Source organism: Aegilops tauschii, chromosome 5 (genome assembly GCF_002575655.3).
Source record: "Aegilops tauschii subsp. strangulata cultivar AL8/78 chromosome 5, Aet v6.0, whole genome shotgun sequence".
Lineage (NCBI taxonomy): Eukaryota > Viridiplantae > Streptophyta > Magnoliopsida > Poales > Poaceae > Aegilops > Aegilops tauschii.
In genome coordinates this window covers 319,544,923-319,565,706 of record NC_053039.3, presented here as the reverse complement: position 1 = coordinate 319,565,706, position 20,784 = coordinate 319,544,923, and positions in this window count along the sequence as shown.

The window sequence follows — 20,784 nt, the reverse complement described above, 5'->3', positions numbered from 1 at the left end:
GTCGTAGCGAGGAGGCAGGTTTGGCTTGAACTTGCCCGGCCAGACGATGCTACGCAGCTCTGGAGTGAAGGCGCGACAGCCTGCTGTGGCCACCGGGGCTTGTTGTGGGGGCGGAGCTTGATCTTGGCGTCCCCGCGCCGCCACGGCAAGCGGCGCGTGGCCCTGCCACGGCAGGCGATCCTGACGCGGCGGTGCTGGGAGCGTTGGATCATTTTCTTGCGGTCGAGGAACTTCTTGGCAGCTTCTTTCTTCCCGCGTGGGTGCCCAGCGCAGCGGGTCGTGCCGCGGAGCCGCACGTCTTGGTGCCAGGGCGCCGTCTTGGTGAGGAGGCGGTGGAGGCGCCCCGTGAGCTACGTCGCCCGCGGCTGGCGGTGGGCGAGGCAGCGAGAGGGACAGTGCGGGGGAGCCCCCAGCGGCGCTGATGAGCTCGGCGATGTGGTCCAGCTAGTCCTCGTAGAGGTCGTCGACCGGGCAGTAGCGCAGGAGCTCGCGTGCCATGAGCAGCGCGGCCTACGTGTCCGCGGGCGCACGACAGGCATGAGACGATGAGCCGGCTGGGGTCAGCGACGGGTGGCGGTGCAGCCGTCCTGCCGCACAGAAGGGTGCATCAAGGATGCTTGCTGCTCATTTCCCATCGGACCGGTGGCGGCGTTGGCGGCGGGTGACGGAGAACGGCGGGGAGGCCCGCCAATCGGAGCCGTCTGAGCGACGCGGGTGGCAAGGGTGGCCCGGCACTCAGCGCGGGCCCGGCGAGCGTCGGCCATGAACTTGGTGGAGTGGTGAAGCGCGGATCGACGAGAGGAAAGCTTTGGCGCACCCCTACCTGGCGCGCCAATTGTTGGATCATGGGTTCTGGCAAAACCCTCAAGGTTCGAACACTGGGGTGTGCATGAAGATCTCTCCTCCCCCTTGCTCACACGCACTCAACGATCTCACGGCCTAGCTTGACAAACCCGAAGAACAAAGGGACACAGGATTTATACTGGTTTGGGCCACCGATGTGGTGTAATACCCTACTCCAGTGTGGTGTGGTGGATTGCCTCTTGGGCTGAGAAAGAACTAGTACAAGGGAAGAACAGCCTCCTGAGGAGAGGTGCTCTTGTGCTTGGTGAGCTTGTGTGGGTGTGGATTAGTTCAACCTGAGTTGGGATCCCCTTTCTATGGTGGTGGCTAGTCCTATTTATAGAGGCCCTGGTCCTCTTCCCAAATATTGAGCAGGAAGGGATCCCACAACGGCCAAGTTTGAAGGGAGACAACTAGTACAAGTTATCCTGACAAAAGTGGTCTTCGCCTGCCAAAGGCTCTGGTGATGACGCCGTCTTGGGCTCCATGGTGACCTCCATCCTGCCGTCCTGCTGGTCTTGGTCTTGTTGCACCAATATGGAAACCTCTGCCTGATGCCTCGGGACTCCTCGCCTGTGCTTGCCTCTTTAGCACCAAAGAGGAAACGAGGACACTGCGCGCTGGGGCCCGCCTGGCCATGGCCGTCATGGCTTGCGTCACAGGAACCTCGCAAGGTGACCCTTGCCATGATCTCTCCGCCCCTCGTGAGCCAGCCTGGTGAGGCTGCCCCTGAGGAGGTCTTGTGTCGTCCGCCTCACGAGGCTTGGCCCCTCGCGAGGGTCTTGAATGTTTGCTGGTGAAGATGGGCCGTACAGGGCCGCTGGTGGAGCCACGCCGTGGGCCGCAGGTAGGCAAGTCTGGGGACCCCAGTTCCTAGAACACCGACAATAGCCTTGGTTTCACAACCTAGGAGAGTATGGCGTCTAGCGAGGGAAATTACCACCGTAGAGGTCCTTACTTTGATGGTACTAATTTTGCTAGTTGGAAGCATAAGATGAAAATGCATATTCTTGGACATAACCCCGCCATTTGGGCTATTGTGTGTATTGGCTTGCAAGGTGAATTCGTTGATGGGAGAGAACAGAATCATGAAGCCACCGCGGAAGAGTTGAAGATGCTGCAATACAATGCTCAAGCTTGCGATATCCTCTTCAACGGATTGTGCCCCGAAGAATTCAACAAAATCAGCCGTCTTGAGAATGCAAAGGAAATTTGGGATACTTTGATTGATATGCACGAAGGTACCGAATCCGTCAAGGAATCCAAATTGGATGTGCTTCAAAGTTAGCTTGACAAGTTCAAAATGAAGGATGGTGAAGGTGTCGCTGAAATGTACTCTAGGCTTGCTCTCATCACAAATGAGATTGCCGGCTTAGGAAGTGAAGAGATGACCGACAGATTCATCATCAAGAAGATCCTAAGAGCCTTGGATGGAAAATATGATATCGTGTGCACATTGATCCAAATGATGCCCAATTACAAAGATCTCAAGCCTAAGAAAGTCATTGGAAGAATTGTTGCTCATGAGATGTCACTCAAGGATAAGGAAGAGCTTCACAACAAGTCAAGTGGTGCTTACAAAGCCTCATGTGACACTCCTACATCATCAAGTGAGAAACAAGCCTTCAACGAGGAATTGAGCCTAATGGTGAAGAACTTCAACAAGTTCTACAAGAGTAGGCGCAAGGAAAGAAGTTCCAAGTCAAGGTCCTACAATGACAAAAGATCTTCGAGTCGTGAACGTAATTGCTACAATTGTGGAAGATCCGGACACTACTCCAATGAGTGTGCGGCTCCCTACAAAAGAAGAGAAGATTCACCCAAAAGAAGAAGTAGAAGAGAAGAATCACCACCAAGAGAGAGAAGGAGTAGAGATGATCGTTATGAACGAAGAACCTCTTGGAGAAGCAAGCATTCGGAAAGGAAGGACAAATCATCAAAGAGCTACACAAAACGAAGACATCAAGCTCACGTTGGTGAATGGGTATCCAGCTCCGATTCTGACTATCACTCCGAAAGAAGTTATCACTCCGAATATACTCAAGATGAAGGTGTTGCCGATCTAGCACTTGTGTCAACCAACTCCTATGACATATTTGACTCACCAAATGAAGGAATTGGAAGATGCTTCATGGCTAAAGGCCCAAAGGTATCACACCTCGAGTATGTTGATTTCAATAGTGATGAAGATGATTTGCTAGGTGATGATGATTTACTTGTTGACAACTCTAGTTATTAAAACCATGGCGAACTTGCTATTAATCATGCTAATCAAGATAAAACGAATGATGATGATAAGAAGAAGATTAAGCGTCTAACTAAAGAACTAAACACTCTTAAGTTAGCTCATGAAACTACCTTGGAAGATCATCGAGAACTTTTATAGACTCATGAGAACCTACGGTTTGAAAAGCTCAAGCTTGAGCAAGAGCATGGGTTCTTAAAAGCAATCAATGATGATCTTCGCAAGAAAAGTTCTTCTTACATTGCCAAGCGTTTACTCTTGTCTACTTACATGCCACAAGTTAAATCTAACAACAAGAGTAAGAAAGATTCTTCATCTAGTAGTAACAATAATCATGCTAAATCCAATGTTGTTGCTTCTAGTAGTTCTCTTGATTCCACTAATGATTCTCTTAGACAAGTTACACTTGAGCAAGAAAATAGCTTAGTGAAGGGAATTATAGAGAAAGGTGTTTACAAGAGCCTTGCTGGAATTAAGAAATTTGAGGAAATTGTACGCAAGCAAGGAGGGCACCGGAAGATTCAAGGTGTTGGTTTTGAACGAAAGTTCAATGCCAATGGAGTTGAGTGGGAAGAAGATCAATACCCCAAGACGAAGTTTGTTCCTCAATAAGAGAAGTATGATCCTACTTCTTTCCAAGGGACACAAGCTCAAGATGATATTCCACCACAAGACCACAAGAAAAAAGGCAAGGATAAGCTTCAAGAGGAGATTGATGCATTTGAAGAAGCTCCCAAGGCCTTGGTCAAGTGGGTTCCCAGGACTACATCAAGTTCTACTTCATCGAGTACGACTACAACTCCAAGGATTCCCATCAATATGGTGTGGATCCCGAAGAAGAAGAACTAGAGAGTTCTTGAGGGTGACTCCGCCAACATATTTCACTCACATCATCTTGGCAAGAACAAGTGCAAATAACTTCCACATCTTGCACTAGTTCAAGGAGTCACAAACCCTCTTGTTGGTAAGACAAGGGACAAGGTAACCTAATGCTTCCATGGACATCATCATATATGAACTTCATTCTATGTCTATGGATATCCTTGTTTGTTCCTTGTGGGACTAACCCGTGTAGGTATTGAAAATGCAACTCACTCCAATGGACCGCTCCAAATGATCTACATCAACATTGAGCGTCCACATCTTCAACACCTACATGAAGTCATCATCGACAAAACCCAAGGTTAGTTCATTCCTCTTAGGGGGGATATCACATCTAGGGGGAGCTTTACTCTAATAAATTGAGCTAAAGCAACTCTAATGGTATGAACACAACAATGCTTTATGTAAAAGTGGTAATCCCACTTGTGCTTAAACGATGAGTATGACCTATGATCAAATGTTCTCATTTGACTCCTAAGTCAATATACTCATATATAGATGACCTAGTCATCACCAATTGCTTGATAGATGCTAGAGTGCTTGTGCATGCTTCGTCACATATTTCATTTGCCATTTTATTGTGTGAGCATGTTGGATGCATATTTTACTCATTCGAGGACATCCATTTGTTGCTTTGATTGTTTGGCTCCTTCTTCTTTTGCCAAATGGATGGAGAAGAATGCCTAAGTACTCCCTCTAGCTATCTATGCTTCTCTCGTCTCAAAATCTATTCATGCTACATCACAAAGTTTGATCAAGTCAGATTCAAACCACTCTGTGTGAGGAGCGCTCGGAGTCCTCGATTCGTCATAGACTTAAACTTCCGAAACCTCTTTGTGTATTTCGGTATGACCGAGTCATCCACTTAGGTCGCACCGAGTTCACTAAGTTGATCTAGGTTTTCAATCTCGGTGCAACCGATTTGAACTTTTCGGCCACACCGAGTTGCAGTAACCGCTTGCGATTCTGCATCTCGGAGCCACCAAGTTGTTTCACTCAGTCACACCGACATGGTCGGGATATATATACCCACAGGTGAGATTTTGGAAATTTCTTCAAACTCCTCAGCCCGTGCGTATCCTGCTCTGCCGCCTCGGGTCTCCGGATCGTCTCCTCGTCGCCAGCAACCTCCCGCCGCTGGTTTCCGTCGCCGTCAACGGATTTCTGACCCGCCGTTGCCGTCATAGCGAACTCATCGCCAAACTAGGGTATGAGTTCGACCCCTTTTGCTCCCTTTTTACCTCCGATTCTAAGCACAAGGTCAATGCCATGTTCTTTACCACGTATGAGATCAGTCTATCCAGAGAAAAACTCCACTAGATTAGATTTGATTCGAAATAGCACTTGCAGCTCTCGGTCTGACTGAAACTTGCAAATCGGTGTGACCGAGTTCAACTCTCTGTGAAACCCTATCAATCTCGGAGCCACCGAACTGTGACTCGGTCCGACCGAGTTCACTAGTTTAGACTCCAAAAGTTGCTTCGGTGTCACCGAGTTTAACAAATCGGTAGCTCTGAAATGCCTTCTGTGGAGAACTAAAACTAAGTTTTTGACTCATCTGTTTTGTAAAAAATCACTGCACTTTGTGATGCTCATCTACTCTACCTCATCTATATCTATTCACAGGGTCTAATGTCAGTTTGCTTTGCCAGAATGTCTGACCAGAGTGATAGCCAGAATAAATCAGAGGAGCAAGTGAACATGAGTGAGGGCACTAGTCCCTCAAGCAGCTCTGATGATGGCAGTAGGAGCACTCCAAGCAATTTGCCCAAGGCAGCCACTAGAACAAGGAAGAAGAGAACCTCAGACTCTGAGGATGAGGATTATGTGGCCACTGAGGAGGAAGTGAGCTCCAAGAAGAAAGTGCTAAAGAAGGAGTATGGCACTGCTGCTGCAACAAAGCCAGATATGCACAAGAAAGCACCTGCCAAGAGAGTGCCAACATCCAAGCCTAGGAAAGCAACCTTGGAAGAAACAATGGAGTTCACTCTTGAACCCAAAGAGGCTGGAGAAGGCAAGAAGAGAAAGGAGAGGGTCAGGAAGACCATTGCCAGAGTTATTGGCAAGCCCTCCATGATGAGAGATCCATCTGATGATGAAGATGAAGAGGAAGAGGATGCTGCACCAGCACCCAAGTCACAAAAGCTTATGGGAGATGCTACCAAATCAGGGGTTACTGCTTCAAAGCCCAAAACTGCTCCCAAAGCTGCTGCTCAAACCACCAACTCTGCACCCAAGAGAAGCACCAGGAACATTCCAGCTGAAGAGAAGAACAAGGCCCCAGTGCCTGAAGTTGAAGAAGAAGATGATGAAGCCCAAGTGCTGAGAAAACTAAAACCAAATATTCCAGACCACAATGACACTCATCCAGTGGCAGAGGACATGAACATCAGAAAGGATGCAGGTCTGAGACTTTGGAGGAAGAATGATCCTTATGCTGTGAGAAGGAGAACTGCAGTGGACTACAGGTTCCACACCAAAGAACAACAAGATTTCTATGAGACTATTTTGCTTGACAAGAAGCCAATTGTCTGTGACATGAGATGGGTTGATTGGGAATAATTAAAGAGAATGAAGATCACTTCCTAGGTGTACATGACAGCTTCAAAGCTTGTGGAGTTGACAAGTTCGTTGGACAGAAGCTCACCAAATGGAATGATGAGCTAATCATGCAATTCTACTCCACTTCTCATTTCTATCCAGATGGAAGGATAGTATGGATGTCTGAAGGTACAAGGTACCAGTCAACTGTTGATGAATGGGCCAAGTTGATCAATGCCCCAGAAGAACATGAGGATGATTTGGATGTGTATGCCAAGAAGAAGAAAGACCACAACTCAATGGCTAATATGTACAAGGAGATCCCAGACAAAGCTTTGGAGAAACACAAGCTTGGATCTATACATTATTTGTTGTCTGGTCTGCCTACTATCAACACCATCTTAAGGCATACTCTGCTACCCAAGTCTGGAGATCACAAGATAATTAGAGGACATTCCATCAACTTGTTGCTGATGTTTGATGTGCCTCAGAAGTTCAAGGTCACGAGTCTGATTGTAGAGACAATCAGAAGGACAACTGCTGACCAGAAAAGATCTTGTGGGTATGCTCCACACATTCAGGTGCTCATCAACTCAAAGATGGGCACAGGCACTTACTTGTTGGACAAGGAGCATTTACCTCTGTACCCAGAATTTGAAGACAACACAGTTGTAATGAATGAGAATGAACCTTTATCAGTGCAAGCACAAGAGAAGAGAGCAAAGGCAAAGGCAAAGGCAGAGAAAGCTGCAAAGATGCCAAGTGCCGAAGAGGCATCTCAACTGTTCTTGAAGAGCAAACAAGATCAACTAGCCTATCTGATTCAAGCTACATTGAGGATTGAGAAGGGCTTGGCCACCCTGACTCAGAATCAGGAGAGCTTGGAGAGGATCATAGAAACAAAGTTTTATGATCTTGATCTGAAAGTCACTGAGATACAGACTGCAGTTGAGCAGCTCCAGGAGGAAGCAGAAGAGAGGAAAGGGAAGGCAACTACAGATGCTTTTCAGCGAGTGCTAAGAGGTCAGAGGTCAGTTGCAGTGCCAATGCTAGATACTAGAGCTACTTCATCTGCACCAGCAGCTACAGTTTCAGTGCCACCTCCAGCAGCCACTCCACCAGCTCCAGCTATGTCAACTGATGCCTTCGTCCTCGGATTTCTCTCTACACCACCTCCCGAAGACCAAGCCTGAGAGACGCATAGCACTATGAATTTTCAAACTTTTTGGTAACTTGTTGCCAAAGGGGGAGAAATGTATAGATCATAGGCTTCAAGAGAGAGTGTTTTGCTTCTTTCGTCTCTCTTGCTATTTGTTTGGTTGAACTTTATTGAGTGCTTGTTTGATACTCTATGTCTGCGTGTGAGATACTTGTATGATCATGTGTTTGATCATATGTACTTTAATGTTTGCTTGGATGATATTATCCTTCATATCCATATATGATCATTCACTTTGTTTGGTGATGAGTGCATGCTTTTAATTTATATCATTTTGAGCGCTCCACCAAGATGTATGTGACATGGAAGAGTAACCCATGATCCTAATCGATTGTGCATTTGCATTCAAAAGCAAATTTCAAATAATGCACGAATTTAGGGGGAGCTCTTGCTTATCACATACTTCTCAAAGCGACGATGCATTTCAATCTTATTATCATCTGTCGAAGATTTGATCTATATGTTGTCTTCAATTACCAAAAAGGGGGAGACTGAAAGTGCAACTATCCCTGGGTTGGTGGTAATTACTAACAACATATAGCTCATTGAACTAAGGCCATTTCAAGATAAATATTTCAGGAAAGTTCAATGATTGGCATGGCATGGATTAGGAATGTGGACCCCTAAAAATGCTAAGGACACATATTGGCTCAAGCTCAAGACTCTATATTTTACTTTTAGTGATCCAAGATCACATTGAGTCCATAGGAAAAGCCAATACTATTAAAAAGGGATGAGGTGTTGCTTAATGGCTTGCTTGCTCAAAATGCTTAGTGATATGCTCCAAAGCCCTCAACCACTTTCTCATATCCACATATGTCCCAAACCAAAAGTCAAACTCGGCCCCACCGATTTGATCTATCCGGCACCACCGAGTTCACTTGACATAGCCACTGTCAGAAACCCTAGTCACTTCGGTCTCACCGATAGGGATCTCGGTCTCACCGAGATGGGATTGCAAACTCTCTGTTTCCCTTCGTAATGTTTCGGTCTAACCGAGATGAGCGATCGGTCCCACCAAGTTCGCAATGCAAACTCTCTGTTTCCCTTTCGTAACGTTTCGGTCTCACCGAAATGAGCGAATCGGTCCCACCGAGTTTGCCTGATCAACTCTCTGGTTAGCTTATTACCAAAATCGGTCCCACCGAGTTTGTGTAATCGGTCTCACCCAGATTACGTTATGCCCTAACCCTAATGAACTCGGTCCCACCGAGTTGACATGTCGGTCCCACCGAAATGCCTAACGGTCACATTATGAACTAAATCGACCTGACCGAGTTTTTTTATTCGGTCCCACCGAGTTTGGTAAATTGTGTGTAATGGTTAGATTTTGTGTGGAGGCTATATATACCCCTCCACCCACTCTTCATTCGTGGAGAAAGCCATCAAAACATGCCTACACTTCCAGCATCCATTTTCTGAGAGAGAACCACCTACTCATGTGTTGAGACCAAGATATTCCATTCCAACCACATAAATCTCGATTTCTAGCCTTCCCCAAGTTGCTTTCCACTCAAATCATCTTTCCACCAAATCCAAATCCATGAGAGAGAGTTGAGTGTTGGGGAGACTATCATTTGAAGCACAAGAGCAAGGAGTTCGTCATCAACACACCATCTATTACCTTTTGGAGAGTGATGTCTCCTAGATTGGTTAGGTGTCACTTGGGAGCCTCCTTCAAGGTTGTGGAGTTGAACCAAGGAGTTTGTACGGGCAAGGAGATCGCCTACTTCGTGAAGATCTACCCTAGTGAGGCAAGTCCTTCGTGGGCGATGGCCATGGTGGGATAGACAAGGTTGCTTCTTCGTGGACCCTTCATGGGTGGAGCCCTCTGTGGACTCGCGCAGCCGTTACCCTTCGTGGGTTGAAGTCTCCATCAACGTGGATATACGATAGCACCACCTATCGGAACCATGGATAAAAAATCTCCGTGTCTACATTGCGTTTGCTCCCTCAAACTCCTCCCTTTACCTTCATGTGCAATGTCTTTACATTCCGCTGCTATACTCTTAGAATTGCATGTGTAGGTTGATTGCTTGACTTGTGCAAAGTTGCTAAAATCTGCCAAGACTTAAAATTGGGAAAAGGCTATATTTTTATTTGGTCAAGTAGTCTTATCACTCCCTCTCTAGACATATTTTCGATCCTACACATGAGCTAATAGTTCTCCTGCATCAGAAAAACCTTGAGAACGGTACAAGTTATTGTAGAAACTCTGTACTTCCTCCTTATCCTCATTTTCATTTGCACAAACAGATCCATCCGCCCTCTAAAGGCCTTGTATCTTCTTTAGTCTTCTCCATTGTCTAGCTTGTGCTTGAAAATAGGCAGTGTTACGGTCTCCCTCACGCAGCCATGGGACGCGTGATCGTTGTCTGAACCACACCTTCTCCTGATGTAGTGCCTCTTTCAACTTTTTAACAGTGGCCAGCTCCTCAGGTGACGGACCCCGGCCTATAGACCCGGATCGAATGCGATCTAGTTTCTTCTGAAGCTGCCTCACCTTCCACGTCATACACCCAAATTCCTTAGAACTCCACGGTTCTAATGTTGTCTGCAATTCACTCAATGCATCGGATATGCCTCGCATTCCCGGATTGTGCTGCAAACCTTGCCATGTATCCGCCACTAAGCGATCATAATAAGTATGGGTCTGCCATACATTTTCGTATCTAAACTGCTTCTTGGCCCGTGGCCTCACAGCTGCTACTTCTTTTATTTCTGCCACAACAAAACAATGATCGGACTCCACCGATGAGAGATGCCTCACCCTGATATGTTGAAACTGTTGTCGGGAAATGATACGTCTCCGTCGTATCTACTTTTCCAAACACTTTTGCCCTTGTTTTGGACTCTAACTTGCATGATTTGAATGGAACTAACCCGGACTGACGCTGTTTTCAGCAGAATTGCCATGGTGTTATCTTTGTGCAGAAACAAAAGTTCTCGGAATGACCTGAAACTTCACGGAGATTATTTTTGGAAATAATAAAAAATACTGGCGAAAGAATCAAGGCCAGGGGCCCACACCCTGTCCACGAGGGTGGGAGGCGCGCCTGCCCCCCTAGGGCGCGCCCCCTGCCTCGTGGGCCCCCTGGTGCTCCACCGACCTCAACTCCAACTCTATATATTCACGTTCGGGGAGAAAAAAATCAGAGAGAAAGATTCATCGCGTTTCACGATACGGAGCCGCCGCCAAGCCCTAAACTCTCTCGGGAGGGCTGATCTGGAGTCCGTTCGGGGCTCCGGAGAGGGGAATCCGTCGCCATCGTCATCATCAACCATCCTCCATCACCAATTTCATGATGCTCACCGCTGTGCGTGAGTAATTCCATCGTAGGCTTGTTGGACGGTGATGGGTTGGATGAGATTTATCATGTAATCGAGTTAGTTTTGTTAGGGTTTGATCCCTAGTATCCACTATGTTCTGAGATTGATGTTGCTATGACTTTGCTATGCTTAATGCTTGTCACTAGGGCCCGAGTGCCATGATTTCAGATCTGAACCTATTATGTTTTCATGAATATATGTGAGTTCTTGATCCTATCTTGCAAGTCTATAGTCACCTACTATGTGTTATGATCCGGCAACCCCGAAGTGACAATAATCGGGACCACTCCCGGTGATGACCATAGTTTGAGGAGTTCATGTATTCACTATGTGTTAATGCTTTGGTCCGGTACTCTATTAAAAGGAGGCCTTAATATCCCTTAGTTTCCAATAGGACCCCGCTGCCACAGGAGGGTAGGACAAAAGATGTCATGCAAGTTCTTTTCCATAAGCACGTATGACTATATTCGGAATACATGCCAACATTACATTGATGAATTGGAGCTAGTTCTGTGTCACCCTAGGTTATAACTGTTGCATGAATAATCGCATCCGGCATAATTCTCCATCACCGATCCAATGCCTACGAGCTTTTCACATATTTTTCTTCGCTTATTTACTTTTCCGCTGCTACTGTTACAATCACTACAAAACCCAAAAATATTACTTTTGCTACCGTTACCGTTACTTCCATACTACTTTGCTACTAAATACTTTGCTGTAGATACTAAGTTATCCAAGTGTGGTTGAATTGACAACTCAGCTGCTAATACTTGAGAATATTCTTTGGCTCCCCTTGTGTTGAATCAATAAATTTGGGTTGAATACTCTACCCTCGAAAACTGTTGCGATCCCCTATACTTGTAGGTTATCAAGACTATTTTCCGGCGCCGTTGCCAGGGAGCATAGCTCTATTTTTTGAGTCACTTGGGATTTATATCTGCTGGTCACTATGAAGAACTTGAAAGACGTGAAAACTAAAATTTATCCCTCAACTACGAGGGGAGGTAAGGAACTACCATCTAGCTCTGCACTTGATTCACCTTCTGTTTTGAGTAAGCTTGCGACACCTAAACCTGCTTCTGCTATTAATTCTGATATGTCGCATGTTATTGATGATGCCACTTCTGCTATGCATGATACTTATGATGAAACTACTTCTAGGCTTGATACTACTGTGCCACTTGGTGAATTTCTTTGAACAACTTGCTAGGGCTAGAGAGAATGAAATTATTGAAACTGATAATATTGATGAAAGTGATGATGAAGATTCTCCCCCTAAATATGAATTGCCTGTTGTGCCTGAGGGCTATGTTATTGATGAAGAAACTGCTAGAGATTTTCTTGCTTGCAATGATAGAAGTGATCTTAAGAAATTATTAGCTAAGCTTAAAGAAAAAACTCTGAATGCTAGAATGAAATATGATCCTGCTTATGCTACTTCACCTATCTTTGTTACTGATAAGGATTATGAATTCTCTGTCGACCCTGATATAATTACTTTGGTTGAATCTGATCCGTTTTATGGCTATGAATCTGAAACTGTTGTGGCACATCTTACTAAATTAAATGATATAGCCACCCTGTTCACTAATGATGAGAAAACTCGCTACTATTACATCCTTAAAATATTTCCGTTCTCATTAAAGGGTGATGCTAAGATATGGCTTAACTCTCTTGATCCTGGTTGTGTGCGTAGTCCCCAGGATATGATTTATTACTTCTCTGCTAAATATTTCCCTGCTCATAAGAAACAAGCTGCCTTAAGGGAAATATATAATTTTGTGCAAATTGAAGAAGAGAGTCTCCCACAAGCTTGGGGGAGGCTTCTCCAATTACTTAATGCTTTGCCTGATCATCCTCTTAACAAAAATGAAATACTTGATATCTTTTATAATGGACTAACCGATGCTTCCAGAGACCACCTGGATAGTTGTGCTGGTTGTGTTTTCAGGGAAAGAACTTTCGATCAAGCTGAAATTCTATTGAATAATATGTTGACAAATGAAAATAATTGGACACTTCCGGAACCAACTCCTAAGCCAACTCCGAAGAAAAGGGGTGTTCTATTTCTCAGTCCTGAAGATATGCAAGAGGCAAAGAAATCTATGAAAGAAAAAGGTATAAAAGCTGAAGATGTTAAGAATTTACCTCCTGTTGAAGAAATACATGGTCTTGATAACCCGACACAGGTAGTAAAGGTAAATGCTCTTTATAGATTTGATGAAGGTGATATTCCTTGTTATAAGTCTGCTAGCCAATGCTTAGATGAGTTTGATAATTTTATTGTCAAACAAGAAAACTTCAATGCTTATGTTGGTAGACAATTGAAACACAATACTTATATGATTGAACACTTGAGTGATTATATGTCTAGAGTTAAAGGTGAACTTAAACTCATTAGTAAACATGCTTCTATGGTTACCACTCAAGTAGAACAAGTACTTGAAGCTCAGAATGATTTGCTCAATGAATTGAATAGTAAGATAATGATTTTGCTATTAGAGTGGCTACTAGAACTGGTAAAATGACTCAGGAACCTTTGTATCCTGAAGGCCATCCTAAGAGAATTGAGCAGGATTCTCAAAGAAATAATATTGATGCATCTAGTCCTTCTAAGAGGAAGAAAAAGAAAACTGATAGGACTTTGCATGCTTCTAGTGAACCTGTTGTAGACACACCTAAGAATCCCAATGATATTTCTATTTCTGATGCTGAAACACAATCTGGTAATGAACATGAACCTAGTGATAATTTTAATGATAATGTTCATGTTGATGCTCAACCTAGCAATGATAATGATGTAGAAACTGAACCTGTTGTTGATCTTGATAACCCACAATCAAAGAATCAGCGTTATGATAAGAGAGACTTTGTTGCTAGCAAGCATGGTAAATAAAGAGAGCCATGGGTTCAGAAACCCATGCCTTTTCCTCCCAAACCATCCAAGAAAAAGGATGATGAGGATTTTGAGCGCTTTGCTGGAATGATTAGACCTATCTTTTTGCGTATGCGTTTAACTGATATGCTCAAATCCTTATGCTAAGTATATGAAAGAAATTGTTACAAATAAAAGAAAGATACCGGAAGCTGAAATTTCCACCATGCTTGCTAATTATACTTTCAAGGGTGGAATACCAAAGAAACTAGGAGATCCAGGAGTACCAACTATACCATGCTCCATTAAAAGAAACTATGTTAGAACTGCTTTATGTGATCTTGGAGCCGGTGTAAGTGTTATGCCTCTCTCTTTATATCGTAGACTTGATTTGAATAAGTTCACACCTACTGAAATATCTTTGCAAATGGCCGATAAATCAACTGCTATACCTGTCGGTATTTGTGAGGATGTGCCTGTTGTGGTTGCAAACGTTACTATTTTAACGGACTTTGTTATTCTTGATATTCCTGAGGGCGATAGTATGTCTATTATTCTTGGAAGACCTTTTTTGAATATTGCAGGGGCTATTATTGATTGCAACAAAAGCAATGTCACTTTTCATGTTAATGGTAATGAGCATACGGTACACTTTCCGAGGAAACAACCTCAAGTCCACAGTATCAATTCTATTGGAAAAATTCCATCGATTATTTTTGGAGGTTTTGAATTTCCTCTACCTACTATCAAGAAGAAATATGATATTCTTATTATTGGGGACGTGCATATCCCCGTTGAGATAACATAGTGTTATTTGAAATTTCTCCGGTTCCATGTTATTCGGAATGAGTTTGTTAACAAGACTTGATCAACCTTGTTAGTGGATTCCTTTTGATGAGCATGAGATGGATGAAGTTAGAAAGCACAACCTTCCATACCCTCCATTTACTTTCTGTTATTTAGAACGAATAAAGTAAAAATAGTATTTTCTGTCAGTTTTCTGAATTATCCGTGCAATAAAAAATACCCCGAAAATAAAAGTTCTCCAAATGCCCCGAAATTGAAATATGATTTTTTTCTGGAATATTTGAGAATATCTGGCACTAAGAACATAGCAGGGGGAGCAAGCACCTGGCCACGAGGGTCCAGGGCGCGCCCACCCCTACAGGGCACGCCCCCTGCCCCATGGGCCCATGGTGGCTCCCCTCCACTTATTCCAGCCACCACACACTTCTTCTTCCTCCCAAAAAATCACCAACCAGCTCAAGCACGAGTTCTTGCTCATCTTGCTGGCATTTTCGATCTCCTTGCTCAAAGCACCTCTCACAAAACTGCTTTGGGGGATTGTTCCTTGGTATGTAACTCCTCCAATGGTCCAATTAGTTTTTGCTCTAGTGCTTTATTCATTGCAAATTTGTGCTGCCTAGGTGACCATGTTCTTGAGCTTGCATGTCAAATTTATATGGTTCCAAGTAGTTCTAATGCATGATATAGTCTCTAGGCACTTGTGGGAGTAGTTGCTATCAGTTTTGTTGAGTTTGGTTCACTTTTATTTGAAGCTACTAAAAATTTCAGAAATTTTTCAAAGGAAGAAATATGTTTAGGAAAATGTACCAAGGTGGCCCTTCAAGGAAGCAAGGACCCAGGCTCGCAATGCGTGATGCCGACGATGAAACACTAAGGGGCGCTCAAGTGCGGGCTTGTGAATGGCCTTCAGAGGACTTCATTGATCGAGCAGGAATCAAGGAAGAATTTAACGCATATGTGCGTAACGCTGATCTTGTGAGCTTTGAGGCAGATAAGTGCCGTCAGTACCACTATCTCACTGATTCCTTTGTGAGGAGGTTTGAATTTTCATCATCACGCAATTCTCAAACTGTCCTGTTTGATCTTTATGAAAATTCTTATACTATGGACTTAGAGGATTTTAATATTGCTTGCAAACTTCCACAATGGGGTAGTCCTAGTGAACCTCGCAAATCTGAATTTAGAGATTTTCTTGCTAGTATAACTGTGGGGGAATCTAGAGATATAACACAAGCTACCATAGGGAGCATTCATTTTCCTGTTATACATTATTTTGCTCTCTTCATAGGTAGGTGCGTAAATGGTAAGTATGAAGCATGCCACATGTGTGTCCCTGATCTCAGTGTTCTCAGGAGTGCTGTATTAGGAGATAAACATTATAATTTGGGAGCCATTGTTGCACGTAGGTTGCATAATAATAGATTTAATGGAGATTTCTTTGGTGGAATTTATGCAACCCGTTTAGCTAATTTTCTAAATATACCCATTCATGATTATGATATGGAATTGCCTCCTTCTTATCTAGATTTTAATGCCATGGTTCACCATCGGTTTGTTGAGAGGAATGAACCGCCTCTCCAGTACCGACTAATCTTTGACAGGCGTCACGCCGTCAATATTGTCCTCCCTGCTCCTACTCTCTTTGACTTTCAGGCAAAAGGGAGATGTGTTATAACCAGGGAGGAGGCAAATGAGTACGAGAGGAGGACGAGGGTAGCTTGCCTCCAAGCTGCAGCCCACGATGCAATAGCCACTGCATCTCAGTACGACCCCAGTTACAACTTCGGATATCCGCCACGCCAGCCGTGGCCATAGACCAACTTAGGCCAAAAGCCTAAGCTTGGGGGAGTACGTATCTCTCACCGACATTACATTCATGTTTACACACTCATTGCTAGATGTCGGTGCTCATACTTTTTCATTGTAATATCCATGCTAGTTTATTTCCCTTTTCTTGCTTTCTTATTGTGTGTTTGAAAACCTTAAGAAAACCAAAAAAATTAGTTGTAGCGTTTAGCTAGTTTACTTTCTTGCTTGTAGTAGTAGTAATTAAAAAAACCCAAAAAGAATTCTTATTCTTCTTTTGCTTGTTGGGAGCTTTCCCGTGTAAATAGTTTTATTTCTTTTCTTTTCTTTGGGGGTTGATAGGAGAAGACCATGATGAAATTGTTGAAGTGGCTCTTATATGCATTATTGTTGATTTAACCCAGAGCCCACATTGCCTTGTCTTCTCCTTTTTATTGAATGCTTGCAGATTCAGCTTAGTCCAATGCACGTGCACTATTATTATTATACACATCATTCGGTCGTGCAAGTGAAAGGCAATTATGACGATATATGATGAACTGATTGAGATGAGAGAAGCTGGTATGAACTCGACCTCTCTTGTTTTTGTAAATATGATTAGTTCATCGTTCCTGATTCAGCCTATTATGAAAAAACATGTCTGCAATGACAATTAGAGATTATAGTTACTTATGCCATGATTATTAGCTAGGAGCTTATAATGGTTTACCTTGCGTGCCAACATGCTATTAAAATGGTTGTGATGTGGTATGATAGGGTGGTATCCTCCTTTGAATGATTTAAGTGACTTGACTTGAAACATGTTCACACATGTAGTTGAAACAAATCAACATAGCCTTCACGATATTTATGTTCATGGTGGATTATATCCTACTCATGCTTGCACTCCATGTTTATTAATTTTAATGCATGTTCATGACTGTTGTCGCTCTCTAGTTGGTCGCTTCCCAGTCTTTTTGCTAGCCTTCACTTGTACTAAGCAGGAATACTGCTTGTGCATCCAATCCCTTAAACCCCAAAGTTATTCCATATGAGTCCACCATACCTTCCTATATGCGGTATCTACCTGCCGTTCCAAGTAAATTTGTATGTGCCAAACTCTAAACCTTCAAATGAAATTCTGTTTTGTATGCTCGAATAGCTCATGTATCAACTAGGGATGTCTGTATCTTCCACGTTAGGCGGGTTATTCTGAAGAGGAGTGGACTCCGCTCCTCACTCACGAGAAAATGGCTGGTCACCGGGATGCCCAGTCCCATGCTTTATGCAAATTAAATCAAAATAATTAGAAACAAAACTCCCCCGGGACTGTTGTTAGTTGGAGGCACTCGTTGTTTCGAGCCAGCCATGGATTGATGCTTGTTGGTGGAGGGGGAGTATAAACTTTAACATTCTGTTTGGGAACCGCCTATAATGTGTGTAGCATGGAAGATATCGCCATCTCTTGGTTGTTATGTTGACAATGAAAGTATACCGCTCAAAATATTATTTATCTCTATTTCAAAATCGAGCTCTGGCACCTCTACAAATCCCTGCTTCCCTCTGCGAAGGGCCTATCTATTTACTTTTATGTTGAGTCATCACCCTCTTATTAAAAAGCACCAGCTGGAGAGCACCACTGTCATTTGCATCCATTACTATTAATTTATATTGAGTATGAATATGATTGGATCTCTTTTACCATGAATTACAATGTCTAGTCAGTCCTTGGTCTTCAGAGGTGCTCTACATTTATGTTTTGCGGTCTCAGAAAGGGCTAGTGAGATACCATCTTGTTATATCATATTATGATTGTTTTGAGAAAGTGTTGTCATCCGAGATTTATTATTATTGCTCGCTAGTTGATTATGCCATTGATATGAGTAAACATGAGACCTAAGTGTTATTATGAATATGGTTAGTTCATAATCTTTGCTGAAAACTTGAATGCTGGCTTTACATATTTACAACAACAAGAGCAAACAGAGTTTGTAAAAGTTTGTCTTTATCACTTTTAGTTTATCAACTGAATTGCTTGAGGACAAGCAAAGGTTTAAGCTTGGGGGAGTTGATACGTCTCCGTCGTATCTACTTTTCCAAACACTTTCCCCTTGTTTTGGACTCTAACTTGCATGATTTGAATGGAACTAACCCGGACTGACGCTGTTTTCAGCAGAATTGCCATGGTGTTATCTTTGTGCAGAAACAAAAGTTCTCAGAATGACCTGAAACTTCACGGAGATTATTTTTGGAAATAATAAAAAATACTGGCGAAAGAATCAAGGCCAGGGGCCCACACCCTGTCCACGAGGGTGGGAGGCGCGCCCCCTGCCTCGTGGGCCCCCTGGTGCTCCACCGACCTCAACTCCAACTCTATATATTCACGTTCGGGGAGAAAAATCAGAGAGAAAGATTCATCACGTTTTACGATACGGAGCCGCCGCCAAGCCCTAAACTCTCTCGGGGGGCTGATCTGGAGTCCGTTCGGGGCTCCGGAGAGGGGAATCCGTCGCAATCGTCATCATCAACCATCCTCCATCACCAATTTCATGATGCTCACCACCGTGCGTGAGTAATTCCATTGTAGGCTTGCTGGACGGTGATGGGTTGGATGATATTTATCATGTAATCAAGTTAGTTTTGTTAGGGTTTGATCCCTAGTATCCACTATGTTCTGAGATTGATGTTGCTATGACTTTGCTATGCTTAACGCTTGTCACTAGGGCCCGAGTGCCATGATTTCAGATCTGAACCTATTATGTTTTCATGAATATATGTGAGTTCTTGATCCTATCTTGCAAGTCTATAGTCACCTACTATGTGTTATGATCCGGCAACCCCGAAGTGACAATAATCGGGACCACTCCCGGTGATGACCATAGTTTGAGGAGTTCATGTATTCACTATGTTTTAATGCTTTGGTCCGGTACTCTATTAAAAGGAGGCATTAATATCCCTTAGTTTCCAATAGGACCCCGCTGCCACGGGAGGGTAGGACAAAAGATGTCATGCAAGTTCTTTTCCATAGCACGTATGACTATATTCGGAATACATGCCTACATTACATTGATGAATTGGAGCTAGTTTTGTGTCACCCTAGGTTATAACTGTTGCATGAATAATCGCATCCAACATAATTCTCCATCACCGATCCAATGCCTACGAGCTTTTCACATATTGTTCTTCGCTTATTTACTTTTCCGCTGCTACCGTTACAATCACTACGAAACCCAAAAATATTACTTTTGCTACCGTTACCGTTACTTCCATACTACTTTGCTACTAAATACTTTGCTGCAGATACTAAGTTATCCAGGTGTGGTTGAATTGACAACTCAGCTGCTAATACTTGAGAATATTCTTTGGCTCCCCTTGTGTCGAATCAATAAATTTGGGTTGAATACTCTACCCTCGAAAACTGTTGCGATCCCCTATACTTGTGGTTTTCAGGAAACCTCATTGGCGAATGCACGGTCCAATCTTGCTTTCACATTGTCCTCTCTAGTTTGACGGTTGTCCCAAGTGTATGCAATGCCTGACCAACCCAAGTCCTGGAAGGAAATTTCATCCACAACCTCCCAAAAAGCTTGCATCTGTCGCTCAGGACGAGCAGCTCTACTGAAGTGTTCATTTGAAAACAGGGTCTCATTAAAATCCCCCATGCATATCCATCCAGCATGTGGTATATTATGTAGAGTACGCAATAACCGCCAACTATTATGTCTATCTTCAGCACGCGGTGATCCGTAAAAACCAGTGAACCTCCAAGATGGAGAGCTCAGAATTTTATTACTAACCAAAACATCAATATGGCAACGACTGAAGTTTTTCAACTCAACTGAAACATCATTAGACCAAAAAAGACCAATGCCACCACTAAGGCCAACACTGTCTACAGCAAAACAACCTCCAAAACCTAACAAGTTCTTCAAATCCTCTACTCTTTTTGCTTTTATTTTGGTTTCCGTAACAAAGAGTAGAGTGGGTCCTTCCAGCCTCACAATGCTGCGAAGCTCACGAACTATTTCGGGGTTCCCAAGCCCCCGACAGTTCCAGCTGATGCAACTCATTGGGACGGGCAGGACCGCGGTGCGGTCTCTGCCGAATTATCTGGAGTAGGCTTCTTCTTGGGCTCTATAGCAAAATCATCATTATCACCATTAGCTTCTGAAGATTCAGCAGCGCTGGCCTCTTTTGAAGGCCCAGCAATGGTCTCTATACCTCCATCCGTAAGCAGCGGCGTAGTTTTTGCAA